At 38.1% G+C, this 13,613-nt stretch overlaps 2 protein-coding genes across 2 annotated transcripts in view; both read left to right on the plus strand.

Annotated features, from left to right (window-relative positions):
• The window catches only part of LOC137993521 (uncharacterized), a 520,905-nt gene that overhangs the window by 114,093 nt on the left and 393,199 nt on the right, over window positions 1-13,613 (plus strand). The gene's annotated exons all lie outside the window — the stretch shown is intronic.
• The window catches only part of LOC137981407 (uncharacterized), a 44,411-nt gene that overhangs the window by 2,434 nt on the left and 28,364 nt on the right, over window positions 1-13,613 (plus strand). Inside the window, exons 2-3 of the mRNA XM_068828566.1 lie at window positions 1,486-1,578; window positions 13,281-13,367. The gene's annotated coding sequence lies outside the window, so the exon portion shown is untranslated. The remainder of the gene's footprint in view (window positions 1-1,485; window positions 1,579-13,280; window positions 13,368-13,613) is intronic.

A 13,613-nucleotide genomic window follows, 5' to 3' on the forward strand; every position in this document is an offset into this window, starting at 1 on the left:
GAAATGATTGAGTTCCTTAAATTTCAACGTTAGCTGCTATTTTCGGATTTTTGTAGTCCAATAATTTCATTTTGTCAACCATTACTTAGTATGTCCAGCTTCAGAAGTCGAGTTTTGAATTCGCACGTGTTGCGTGACCTGATCTGAGCTGTACATGTTTTTTACGTGAGACAATCGGCGACACTTTCGGTCGAAGTTCAGTTTGTTGCATGCTTTCCAAGTAAATTTCAAGCATTAGTTCGCTTATCGTGAGCGAAATAACAGAGAATCCAAAGGCAAAGTATGTTAAATTTTTGTTTTGTGCGACCCTGTTGATAAAAAAATTAATTCCGGGCGCTCACGTGTCATCGTCATCTCGGTTCTTGTTTTGCACGTAACTTGTCTGTTTTGCAAATTATGCAACTTTCTTTCGGAGTTAGTGTTATAATTAACGTGTTGAACATGAAACTTGAATGTATTCAATCGCTTGATTATTAACATTGGCCATGGCGAAGCCACGGCCGCACGGGCCGACGATGAATTGTGCAGCGATCGCTAACATTTGTTTACTCTTTTGTTCCTAAATTACGCCTCAAGTGTAGTTAAAATAAATGATGCTCTTTTATGGAAAATTGAGATTCAGTTCTGTTTTTTTTTTCTGTGGAGATCTAGATCATTTATCAACTGGAGCCAACAGTTCCTACAGCATACGGATTTCAATGTGATCGATGGAGCTTTGACAGCCCATACATTTTGATCGATGAATCAACAGGCACAACAGTTTCAAAGAAATTGATCATTTTAAGTACATATTCGTTGGGAGGGATAAGACTTTATTTTTGTGCAATTAGAAATCTGAAAGGGTACTGCAACAGCAATTAAGAGGCAATAGATCGCATATTAATTCTTGAATATTAATTAGCTGAACCCCCAAAATTTTGCAATGGACCCCCAAATTTTTCAAAAAGGGGTCCAGAGGACCCCCAAATTTGAAAACCTGGATACATCTCTGATACTATTTTATAACAATAAAATACCAGTGATACATGATATTGTTATTGTTCCCTTTGGGTAATGTAAAATCACTCTTACATGTAGTAATGAAAAAAGGAAACAATATCTAGCTGATATGGCATTATGATTTTAATCATATTAAATTAAATTAAATTTTAAATTCTGTGACACTGTTCAGTTTCAACATGCACTTTTAAACCCTTCCCCAATCTAAACATTGTCACAAAGTGAACACATCAATCATCTTTTCTAAGGTTAAAAGGCTCATTAACGTGCTTTGGGTAGTCTAAGATTCCGCATGATGCGTAAAATTTAGGAGCAATAAATACTTGTCACTGCAGACCTGTAGTCATGTAGTCAACGATTATGCATGACTAGATAAAGGAAAGAGCTGATGGTGGTGATGCTATTAATATTGCATGGTTTTTTACATCTTGAACAAAACACTGAGCCACTTCTTATCAAGTTTTCTTTTCTTGTACATGTACGCAGTGATCAGCGAAGATGTCAAAATAGCCAGAGCAAGGTCGTAGGCCAGTAATATAGGGAAGGTCATCAAAGACATTGGTTTGGAAATATTGCAAGGTAAGAAAGAGGAACATCAACATTCTGGTAAAATGTTTCTAGTTTCTGGTACATACAAATGTAACAGCAGTATATCTTGATAACAATCATGGTGCAATGGTTTCTATTAAAAAACAACAACAGTGATTTGTTTTTCAAACTTGATGAATGACTTGTGCAAATTAGCAAGTTTGATGACCAAAGTGAAAAGTAAATGAATTTGGTAAACCGTCATGCTGCGCATTATACATAAAGGTCATGTTACTGGATATCTAGATAACATATAGAAAAGCTTTTTTAAAAGCTTTTTTTAAAGTTTTCTTTTTTAAAGAAGCAATTGAGATCAGCTAAAAACCTTTTAAAAAAGGGTTTCAGCTGATCTCAATTGCTTCTTTAAGGAATGTTTAACAGCAAAGTAAGCATTATTAATTATTTCGGTGTCAAAAAATGGAAATTACAACAGGTCAATTTCTAAATCTGCGTATTCTCTAAAAGGGAAATATACTTGACTTAAAAGCTATACAGTGCATTTGGCATGGCATCTGACAGGATGCGGCGATGCGGATCCGCATAATTCCCAAAAATTCGCATCCTCCGCCTAATTACGATATTTTCCGCATATAAAACTGAAGAAATGCCTGATATTAATGATAATAAAGCAACTGCTTACCACCCTGACACCCTCACAAACACAAAAGCCAATGAGATTGACTATTTTGAAACGGTTATTTTCCTGAACATTGAAGAAAACACACCATTTTCGTTCGCAAGATGAAAGTTCGTAAGCAGTTTCCACTCATTTTTCAGGAATGAGCCTGGACTCTAGTTAAACCGTTTTCATAACATACCCTAGGCTCGAAATTTTTAGAAAAGATACAAGGTATGAAAATTTAGCCGCAGGTTATAGTAGCAAATTAAATTGCATCATTTTGTAACTCTGGTAAAGTAGGGACAATCATTGCGATGAAGTATCGGTACTGTTGTACAAAACAAAGAGCCCGCACCACGTACGTATGTGTAAAAAACCGCTGAAAATGGTGAATGATCGAGGGAATGGATCGTGGTTCAACCACATCACAATTTTGCTCCATATCTCCAAATTGAAACAAAATTCATGACAAGAAGCAAAATATTTTTTTATCGCTTTATTTCTTTTAGCAAAAGTTTCGGCAAAATGCCGATTACTTACCCTTTTATTTTAACGGTGAATGCTGGTCGCAAATTGGCGACTCGGCCAGATATCTTAGGGTGCGTTCGATTGACCATTATTCCGGAATAGGAATACATAGAATGTAAGTTAGAAATCCTTCGTTTTTACAGAGATTCACAATGTCATCCAAATTGTCAATTATCTGCTAAAATGCTATTTTAAACATATTTTTATTATCCTTGCTGCTTCAAAACGCGCCAAACATGTCGTTTTAATCATTACTCCACGTATTCTTATTCCGGAATAGGGTCAATCGAACGCGCCCTCAATCGTAAAGGGAAAAAAGCGACTGTATTGGTCGCAATTTCTAGTCCTGATTTACCATAAGCATGTAAATACATTGGACGGGCCTAATTATTAGTTTTATAAAATAATGTTCAAATTTCCACATAATCCGGTGTAATTTCTGCATAATCAACACGTTTACGCATAATATGGCCAAAATTTCCGCATAATCTTTAATTTTTTCCGCATCCTATCAGAAGCCCTGATTTGGAGACATAAGTAAATATGCTACTTCTGGACAAATTTGTCTGAGCAAAATAGATTTTTGAGTCCTGGCCATGAAAATTCGAAAATGTTTGCAAGTTCCTGAAGCGTGTTTTAAACAGTCATGGGCTTCAACTTTCTGTAAGCTACAGTAGCACTTCCATGACTAATAATTATGTGCTGTAACAATTATGAGCGGCAGATCTGTATCACATTATTACACGTGACAAACTCGAGTTTGTAAATGCGATACAGATCTGATGCGAATGTTGTGCATGACGTACATGTATCAAACGTCAGCATTAAAGTGTTTTAAAATGTAGACTACACTGTAGGTATTTTTGGTGATTCAATCAAGACATTTTAATAGGAAAAATTGGGGCATTACTAAAGACAGGAACGAAGCGGAGTATACCGGAATAAACCGGAATATGCCGGAATGAGACGGAATGAACAAGAATGGTACCAGAATATACTGAAACGAGCAGGAATGACACCAGAATTAGGCAGAATGACACACAAGTAAAGCAGATTATACCGGAATGAACCGGAATATGTCGGAACAAGGCGGAATGACTCTGGAATAAAACCGAATGACACCAGAATGAGACGGTTCAAACAAGAATGATACCGGAATATAGGGTGTCTACAAAACGAAGACCGAAGCCCCAAGACCCAAGACCCAAGACCTAAGACCCAAAAATGAAGACCTAAAACGAGCTGAAACGCATTGTTCGGTGCTAAAACAATAAAATCAATAGGGTCTTCGTTTTGTAGAAATGCCCCCTTCAAACTACAAAACGAAGACCCTCGCTAAGAAGCTTTATTTTCACGCTAAAACAATAAAATCGATAGGGTCTTTGTTTTGTAGAAATTCCCCCTTCAAAGTACAAAACGAAGACCCTAGCTAAAAAGCTTTATTTCACGCTAAAACAATAAAATCGATAGGCTCTTCGTTTTGTAGAAATGCCCTCTTCAAACTGCAAAACGAAGACCCTCGCTAAAAAGCTTTATTTCACGCTAAAACAATAAAATCGGTAGGGTCTTCGTTTTGTAGAAATGCCCCCTTCAAACTACAAAACGAAGACCCTTGCTAAGAAGCTTTATTTCACGCTAAAATAATAAAATAGATAGGGTCTTCGTTTTGTGGAAATGCCCCCTTCAAACTACAAAATGAAGACCCTCGCTTGATGCTAAAACAAACGAATTCAAGTGGCTTCATGCCAGCCTCAAACTACTGTTTATGTCACGCAAAAAGAAACAAATGCTTTTAGTTAAACGGCTTTTCCATATTATACGAAGGCTCACAATAACAAAGAAAATACAAATATTTTATTTCAGACATTGTTTTTATTCATCGTTATCGTCTCCTGATTTTGTTGCACATGGTGGCTGTCACCTAACACTTATTATTACGAAAAGTATTCTATTCAAAAACATTCATATTCATGCTCAGTTGTAATAATATATGGGGAAAAATATTGATCAGGGGTCTGAGCCAAGCTGCTTGGGTTAGGAGTAGCTGGTGACACGACCCACGCGATTTTCGGGAGGGAGGGTGGGCCGTTCGCCTCTGCGTTGTCCGCTGAAAGAATGAGCTACATGTACAATGTAGAATGAAAAAAGTTTGCGCCAAACTGGTATTTAACAGTGACGTAAGCGCCCGCGAACTTGTCGAGTTTTGGGTATATTTGCATATTCAAACTTTGCATATCATTATGAATGTTTTGAATGGTAACGAAACAAAGTTAGCCAATAAATGAAGTTCACAATTTCTAAGTTATACATGTACATTGGAAGTGCTTATTTTTATCTTGCATGGGAATTCAAAGATTTATTTTTTCTTTATTCATTAAACTGATAATGACCTTGAAACGGCAACAGAAGTTTCGCTCAACAATTACAGTAGCGAAACGAATCAATGTAGCGGCAAACATTTAAACGTGTGCCAGAGCCGGTAACTTTAGCCTGGTTTTCACTAGAGACGCAAGCACAAGCGCAAGCACAAGCAGTAACAGCTGTAGGTTGCTTATGCTACTGAAAACGAACGCCAACATAAGCATTAAATAACAACCACGGGATCCGCCATTTTGTTCAAATGCTTAGACGCGGAGAATCTGGAATGAGTGCTTTGATTGGCCAGACGTAGAAAATTTCGTTGTTCTTATGCTGCGTTTTCACACAATGCGAGCGAACTCAAGCATAAGCGCAAGCACAAGGAAAAGGAAAATTTTTGATCCTTATGCTTGTGCTTGCGCTTGTGCTTATTCTTTCACGGTGAAATAAGTGCTCTTATGCTTGCTCTTGTGCTTGTGGCTGCGTCGCCAGTGAAAACCAGGCTTTACATTTGACGGTAACCGAACACAAAGCGCAATAGGTCTCTGGAACGTTTGAAGGGGGAATTTCTACAAAACAAAGACACTTTCGATTTTATTGTTTCAGCGTGAAATAAAGCTTTTTAGTGAGGGTCTTCGTTTTGTAGTTTGAAGGAGGCATTTCTACAAAACGAAGACCCTCTCGATTTGATTGTTTTAGCGCGACATAAAGCTTCTTAGCGAGGGTCTTCGTTTTGTAGTTTGAAGAGGGCATTTCTACAAAACAAAGACCCTGTCGATTTTACTGTTTTAACGCCGAACAATGCGTTTCAGCACGTTTTAGGTTTTCGGTCTTGGGTCTTGGGTCTTCGTTTTGTAGACACCCCCGGAATATACCGGAACGAGCCGGAATGACAACAGAATAAGGCAGAATAAACGAGAAGGACACTAGAATCTAGCTGATTAGCGTGGACCGGAATGACACAGAACAAAAAGTAATTTTTTTCATTCTGGACTGTGAATGAATAAGTGTTGCAGCATAGAGAGACTGACAAAAAAAAATACATTAAAGGGGAAGTAACAAGGCTTGGAACGAGTCACGATATGTTCTCACAATTCTTCATGTAAATATATTATCAATGATCGATCTTTTTTCTGTGCTTCTGACTTCTTTCTTCAAACAAGGAAACACTGCATTCAGGTTTGATGGCATTATTGCCAACAATCGGGAAGAGAGATCTTTGTGATTGGTCAATACACAATTGACCTGTCAGAATGAAATAAAAATGTTCACGGGTTTTCTTACTCGCACAGTGAAAGCCGCCTCCGAGATCCATAGACAAAAACAATTAAAATAACATTCTGTTTCTCTTGCTACTGTATTTGTTCACGAAAAAAATGTTACCTCCACAACAAATAATTATTCATTTAGCGACGGATATACCCGTCAAATTTTTCTTGTGATCGAAGTGTTCCAAATTTTGCCGTACAAAAGGCATAAACACATGCAATTCCTTTAGGGAATCACGTGACACAACAAAAGCTGACTGAAACAACCGAAAATCGGTCGGCGCTAACTAAAACACCAAATTTGGGCATTTTCAGGTTCATTCCGGTATATTCCGCTTTATTTGGTTGTCATTCAGCCTCATTCCGGTGTCATTCCGGCCCGTTTCGGTAAATTCCAATACCATTCTTGTTCACTTCGTTTCATTCCAGTGTCATTCTGCCTCATTCCGGCATATTCCAGTTTATTCCGGTATATTCCGTTCCGTTCCTGTGTTTAGTAACCCCCGAAAAATTGGGAGATATACAGATCGATATTGATTAATAAAACGTTTCTTTTGTTTTCCCATCGAGGATTATTAATGAGTTTAATTATAATACTTATTTTATTTTATTTTATTTATTGGGGGAGGTACAAAAGTGGGACCGGATCAATTCAGATAGCTCACCTCACTTTGTAAGCCAAAACTATTCGATATTATTTTGTGCTGATGTCAATCTGATGTGAATTATTCATTAGTAGTATTTACATGAATTTACATGTAAATACACAGGTGATTATACAAAATCGCGCGCTCTCATTGGCTCGCTATCTCGGATAATCAGCCGATAATCACCTTGATGGATAAAATGGCTGCCAGTAGTCGTTTTGCCACTGTAAGTGAAGATGATTTCGCATTGAAATGTTTTTTTCTCTTTTTTGAAATAATCACCTGTGTATTTATACTAAAACAATTATTCACCTCAGGCTCAGTGATTATCGGTGAATATTCACCTCGACTTCGTCTCGGTGAATATTCACCAATAATCACTTCGCCTTCGGTGAATAATTGTTAAATACTCACTCAGTGATCTTGGTGTTTCAAGCACTCTGATTGGTTCGCTACCTCGGAGTAATTGAGCATTATTCACTCCCTACGGAGTGAATAATGCATGATCCAACCAAAACAAAATGGCCGGGCTTAAACTCGCCAGCATTTCTGAATCGGAAATATTGAGAATACAAGATGATGCTGTGCTACAGAATACAAAGAAAGCCACAAAATTTGGCCTGAAAGTTTTCAAGGGTAAGAGAAGAGTTCAATACTTTTGCCAACTAGTGTTTGACTTCGTTTTTCCAGATAATTATTACTGAAAATTAAACATTCAATCTTCACGCCAACAATTTGTTTCACTCGGAGTAATTCTACTTTGTAGGGCTGGTCGCCCAGCAAAACAAATTTGTTACTGAAATCGAGGAATTAAGAAAATGTCTAAGAAAGTTTTAAACGGCTGCAAGGAAACAAGACAGGTCATTCTACAACAAACCAACGCTCACCTCAATTACAGCGCATCTGCCATTTCATGTGGATCCTTTACCAACTGCACTTTCAATTTCCATTTCAAATGAACCTCTCAAACTTTGATCGAACGGTGAAAATGTTTTAACAAGCATCCTTTCGATTTAGATTCCTGATTTAAACGGTGTTAAATGACCATTTTGCTGTTTGTGACGAGAATGTTAACGAAGGTTATTTAGAGTTGCCATGTTTGATGCTTCTGTAAACACTTTCGCGCATGCTTTTTGCCGCTTGCACGTTTTCCACGCATGAATTGAGATGTCAATTAAATCGACTTTGGATGGTTTTCTTCTGCAAATGTTGTTGAGATCACTGAGTGAGTATCTACTAAAACAATTATTCTCTTCAATCTCGGTGAATAGTGGCAGAATATTTACCTCGCTGCTTCGCGGCTCGGTATATATTCTGCCACTGTTCACCTCGATTTCAAAGAATAATTGTTCACTATTCACCTCCAAGCAATTTGCGTGGAATTTGCGCCCGAAAATGTTGTAATCTTTGCAGGAATATATGAGATAACATCATATTTTTGTGCTGTATTATCTTTCTGTTTTAGTATATACTAAAACAACTATTCACCTCAGTGTCGGTGTCCAGTGGTGGATATTTAGCTCGCCACCTCCACTTCGGTGAATAGTTATTAATTAGTACACAAATGTATATTCCACACAGGTGAATAGTGCTCTCCGCACGCGCTGATTGGCCAACTGGGAGGTGGATGGTACTTGGATAATCACCTCCGAGTAAGCCAATCGGCAGGCGCGGAGAGCACTATTCGCGCGAGATTTGAAATTCTCCACTGAATTTTACAAAAATAACGTTTTTTTGGTTCGTTTTTTATTCAACCTGTGTGGTACATGTATATACTAAAACAATTATTCACCTCAGTGTCGGATATTTACCCCGCCGCCTCTTGGCTCGGTTAATATCCACCAGTATTCACCTCCACTCCGGTGAATGATTTGGACCGATATTGAGTTGGAGAGTATGAAACTAAACTTGTATCGACAGCTGCGATTTCCTCTGCGCACCCCCTGCACCCTCCCCCTAGATCCGTCCCTGCAAACTTAATTTTCATGAGCGTATTGACAATTTATGTTACAAAATAAGAAGGCAAACGTCAGTTTTAAACAGATTTAAACGTCTTATCTCCTTTGATTCTAAGATGTCTTCTTATTTGCCCGCATTACTTTTGCACAGCTGATATTCGCCAACTAATATGTGCCGATGCATTCGGGGCAGCACTAAAAGCCCGCGGAATCCAGAATCCAGAATCCGGAAACCGAAAAACAATTCGCGAGAGCTACGAACACTCAGAAATTTGAAACAACAGCGGTTGTCAACGGTTACAAAAATGGACCTCCACTACGATTGGAATTGGAAGTGGCCAGAGTTTTGCCAGAGTCCGTGTTCATGGTGCTGACCAAAAGGAAAGCGGACTCTGGGGACGAGATTGTAATTTCACAAGATACCCAAAATGCCCTAAAGGTAGAACGAAACATTGCAATAACCGCTTAAAACTGTTGAACAACATAAAAGAAATACAGCAAAAGGAGTTCCCGAGAAGCCGGATGAATTCGAATGGACAAGATTGAAACGGATTGCATTTGGGTAATCTTAAACTGAAAAAAGTGCTCCCAACGTTTATCAAGTTTATGGCAAATTGCCTGTATAAAAAATGTCATTTTTGCTCACAATCATGTGTGTGATGTAACGATAATTTTATCAGTAAAGGAATTCCAAATTACCATTTTTGAGTTTTAAACTCATGATTAACTAAAGATTTCCCCTAAACACTCTAAAATATGGTGACATACAGCTGTAGCCCCTTTTGGAGGCTTCGGTAGAAGGGCAAAGGGAGGAAAGACGATAAAACACAACTTTGTTTATTTAATAAATTTCAAACATTACTTTTAGGTAAACTTGATTATGTACAATAAAAAAATGTCGATTATGATCATTAGTTAACTTAATGTCTCCTTTGAGACGGGGTTTTCCATGTAGAATAATCGATGATAATCAAGATGCACAAGAAGCCAGGCCTCGGTTGTTGATAAATCTCTATCCAGCGGATAGCCCAAATTTCAATATATTGAAATTCAGCCCTTAACAAAAGACATGATCTCAAGGCTCTAGGGAATAAACTCATACAAATCCTTATACTACGAAAAACCACCGATCTGTGGAATGAGTGGGAATTTACGTGTGTCTGCCCCGTTTTTTTTCTCCTGTAAATAGTTCAGATTCTTGAGAGGTATTGTATTCAACGCCATGGCAGAAGTGAGCTCATGTGGAAGGATGGATGGGGTGCAGGGATGGCGCAGTGGTGAGAGCACTCGCCTCCCACCAATGTGGCCCGGGTTCAATTCCCAGATCCGCTGTCATATGTGGGTTGAGTTTGTTGGTTCTCTACTCTGCACCGAGAGGTTTTGTCTGGGTACTCCGGTTTCCCCTCCCCTCATAAACCAACATTTGACTTGATTTGTGTTAATTGTTAATTTGAGTTTACAGAGTCCCCAATTAGTGCTCCAGCGTTAGAACGACTAGACAATTAAATAAAGTTCCTTTCCTTTTTTATAATCGTGGAAAGCTCTCGGAGAAGAATTGAGAAGGAAGATTATACAAGACATTATCGGAAAAGGGGGGGACTTCACCACAGGTTTCTTCGTGGGAAGTTTTTCTACGATTGCCAAAGAAAACAGAGTTAAATTTTGAAAACGTATTTTTCCATCTTTGCGGTCGTTCCTGAACACCTCCGTGGGAAAGGAATTTGATCAAAATGTTTAACGAAAATGGGCAGGGCGGTCACTCGGTAAATTCGGGCCCAATCCACAGATGGGTGGTTTTCGTAGTATTCATTCCTCAGAGCCTCGAGATGATGCCTTTTGTTTAGGACCGAATTTTAATATATCGAAATTGGTCTATTGAGTTATCCAGTGGATAGTGATTTATCCAGTGTGGATAAGTTGTTTTAGGTCTCCCAAATTGTGGCTTTTTCTGCTGTACGCCATAGGCTAGGTCACTGAGCAAACCATACTGTAGTTACAAGCAAACACAGCTGATTCATGGCAGCGCCCTCGTTTGTGAACAGTTGTTGGTTGTTTTCGAATTAAGTGTTATTTCGTTGAGTTATCAAGCAGATGAAAGGGAATCAAGGCCAGACTGAAATACTATTAAGTCCTTGAAAACCTTTGGTAAGCGTTTCAAAACACTGTAAAGGAAGATAATTGATAGAATGGTGATTCTCCCACATTTGGCCAGGATTATAGTTGTATGCATGCGAGAATTGCGATGTTTTCGGCTTCCTTTTGCTCAAGAATTGACTTTGAAGCTTAAATTTAATGGTCTTCAATTTGTACACTTCATGATCAGTAATGCTATGAAAATATGATACATATAGATTCAGTGTAACTAATTTCACACCCTACCCCTAGAGGAGTTAATTTTGGCTTTAAACCCAAAGCAGTACCTGAAAAACCAGCAATGTTGTAGTGTCTCAATTAACACACAGAATGTGCATGGAAGGGAAGCCTTGTAATTATGCGATCACAGACCAGTTAAGGAAAAGCTATTTTCCGTAAATGATCTAATGCACGCTCTAACCAACTGAGCGTATGAAGCTACTGCTCAGTTGGTTAGAGCATCACACCGGTATCACGAGGTCACAGGTTCAAACCCCAATTGCAAAAATTGCGTTCATAACTGCGAGGATCATAGCTTCACTTGAAATTTAAGAGTTTATTCATTGCATTTGTTAGATGTCAAGTTCAACGTTAAGAGGTTGACCTAGAATGCCCAGAGGTAGTAATGGATGGACTTGATAGTCTGCTATTTATAAACTCTACACCTGTTAACTCTCCCGGTGCTGCCGGGAGACTCTCAATTCATGTCCCTTTCTCCCGGTCTACCGGTTTCAGACAATAACATTTTCTCTCGGCTGCTAGTGCTTATTCAGGTCAATATGAAGATAATTTATAGAAAATTAAGTTCATGATAAGAAACCTTGCAACATAATAGAGTAGAAATTTCTACCATTATGGTTATAATATGGCTTTTAGTTATGTTACAAGTGGAAGGAATATGAGAGATAGCACTGATCTACATGTATTTCTGTTTCAGAAGAACTTGATTTACTTGCTATGTTAGAAAACTATGCCATGGGCTCATTTAAGAGCTTTTTAGATCAGAAGTGCTTGCTATGTTTAATGATACCTGTATGTCATCTTCTATCAATGCCATGCCCTATGGATGGGTATCACCAGATAAACATTTAAACTCAAACACCATGAATTAGTCTGTGTACAGCCACCACCTCTGCTCAGGAAATAATCCTTCCCCGATTTTTTCTGAGCGGAGGGGGCGGTGGTATTAAAACAGGCTAACACTAGTCGGCCTATTCATGCCAAATTATTTTATCATAACATTCCATGGTATGGTGTTGCAGCATTATTATTTCCTGAATAAATACATGTACCATACCACATGGCTCTTATATTATTCTTAATGCACATCTTAGATTTTCTATGAGAATAAATTGTAGTATGAAATACATGTACAGGGTTCTCCCTAGTTTTCAGCACAACATGGAAGGGACCTTTTCAAACCAGTAAAGCATGTGGTTAATGTTGGACGTTCTGCAAAGGATAAGCGACTACTGAGCATTTGCAGGCAGTAATAAGTTCTCTTACAAGCGGTAAATTTTACCGGTTACCGCCTGATAAGGAGAACCCTGCATGTACCTTTGTAGAACAAAATTGGCTTTTATTCACAATGAATTGACAATGATCAAATTACGATTTAGTTAATACATGTACATATATTCCTGCCAAATTATTTCCCGTGGAAAGGTTGCTATAAACGCAAGTTTCATTCTGCCAGAGATGTAGCACCACAATTTGTTAAAAAGCTCATAACTTAAATTTTGATTCATACAAGTCATGTACTTTGTTCACCGGTCTAACACAAACCCTAGATAAGTGTATCTCATTCCTGTTCTCTGATGTTTGAGGCTCAATTATTGCACTCAGGACCTCTTTCTGGTTCTAAAGGGGAAAGTTTGCCTATAATTAAAAGAAATGATCTGGCTAAGACTCTGTGGTTTTCAGAACCTGGACAGTTAAAGGTGACACATGAGTTGGTGCTGACCACATGTGTTAATGCTCAGGGTCAATTGCTGCTAGGAAATTAGGAGACTGCATTATGAAACCCTCATGGTTTTTTTGTTAATCAATTGATAAAGCAAATTCATTTAAAAAGAGCAATTTCTACTTGTGACTTGTTGTGCTAATTGCATTTGAAAGGAATCAAGTAAAACTTTCTCAGATGAGAAGCGACTAATGATGAATCAATTTTCTTATTTTGAAGGATCCACAACTGCACTAAGGGTAAATTGAAAACAGTGTGAATTGTCTCAGAAGGGCACGGTGGAAACATGTCAAGCTTGGAATTCTAGTAAGTTTGATAATTACTCAATCCATTGAATTGAGTCTAAAAATAATAAATGTACAATACAGCGTGTAAATTGGTTTCAATATAAAGATGCAGCAATTTAGCGTTTCTGAAAGTGACATACCTGTAACCCTCCAACACTGCAAATTTAGAGCCAGAACATAGATTTCAGATTTTTTTGGTTTCTCTTGATGTAATGCCAACTAGTGAGTTATTTTTAAAACTATAGTAAATGGTTGTGTTATGGGG

Source organism: Montipora foliosa, chromosome 1 (assembly GCF_036669935.1).
Source record: "Montipora foliosa isolate CH-2021 chromosome 1, ASM3666993v2, whole genome shotgun sequence".
Lineage (NCBI taxonomy): Eukaryota > Metazoa > Cnidaria > Anthozoa > Scleractinia > Acroporidae > Montipora > Montipora foliosa.